Here is a 1188-nt window from a genome sequence, read left to right as displayed (position 1 = left end):
AGCCACTGCACCCAGCCCCTAGCCAGTTATTCTAAAACTGTAGAAATGCCTTTTTACTCTATCATTGTTGAAACCAAGATAGTTTAAAATCAAAGTCTTTAATGGCAAATAGAAATGTAAGCATAAATGGACTTAAGCCTCTCTGTTTATTCCCTTCTAACTCTGGACATATAATCAGCAAATTTGAAGGGTTTGTTTGGGATGTTTTTACATAGATATTTTTTGTACACCTGAAATTCAGCTTGGGGAATCCTATAGAGCATCTCAGACAATCACCCTGCAAAACAGCTAAAACTATGATATGAGAAACCAGCATAATTGTGGGCAAAAGTGATATCATATTAAGCTGTTATAGACAGAGAAAAAGACCATAGGTTTTCTTTTCTTTTTTTTTTTTTAATTTTTGATTCTACTTTAAGTTCCAGGGTACATGTACACAACGTGCAGGTTTGTTACATAGGCATACATGTGCCATGCTGGTGTGCTGCACCCATTAACTCATCATTTACATTAGGTATATCTCCTAATGCTATTCCTCCCTACTCCCCCTATCCGATGACAGGCCCAGTGTGTGATGTTCCCCACACTATATCCAAGTGTTCTCATTGTTCAATTCCCACCTATGAGTGAGAACATGGGTGTTTGGTTTTCTGTTCTTGGGATAGTTTGCTGAGAACAATGGTTTCCAGCTTCATCCATGTCCCTACAAAGGACATGAACTCATCCTTTTTTATGGCTGCATAGTATTCCATGGTGTATATGTGCCACATTTTCTTAATCCATTCTATCATTGATGGACATTTGAGTTGGCTCCAAGTCTTCACTATTATGAATAGTGCCTCAATAAACATACGTGTGCATGTGTCTTTATAGCAGCATGATTTATAATCCTATGGGTATACACCCAGTAATGGGATGACTGGGTGAAATGGTATTTCTATTTCTAGATCCTTGAGGAATTGCCACACTGTTTTCCACAATGGTTGAATTAGTTTGCAGTCCCACCAACAGTGTAAAAGTGTTCCTATTTCTCCACAACCTCTCCAGCACCTGTTGTTTTCTGACTTTTTAATGATCGTCATTCTAACTGGTATGAGATGGTATCTTATTGTGGTTTTGATTTGCATTTCTCTGATGGTGAGTGATGATGAGCATTTTTTTCATGTGTCTGTTGGCTGCATAAATGTC

This window comes from Colobus angolensis, unplaced genomic scaffold, assembly GCF_000951035.1.
Source record: "Colobus angolensis palliatus isolate OR3802 unplaced genomic scaffold, Cang.pa_1.0 Scaffold121, whole genome shotgun sequence".
Taxonomy (NCBI): domain Eukaryota; kingdom Metazoa; phylum Chordata; class Mammalia; order Primates; family Cercopithecidae; genus Colobus; species Colobus angolensis.
The sequence above is the reverse complement of the archived record's forward strand: the minus strand, read 5'-3'. Positions refer to the sequence as shown.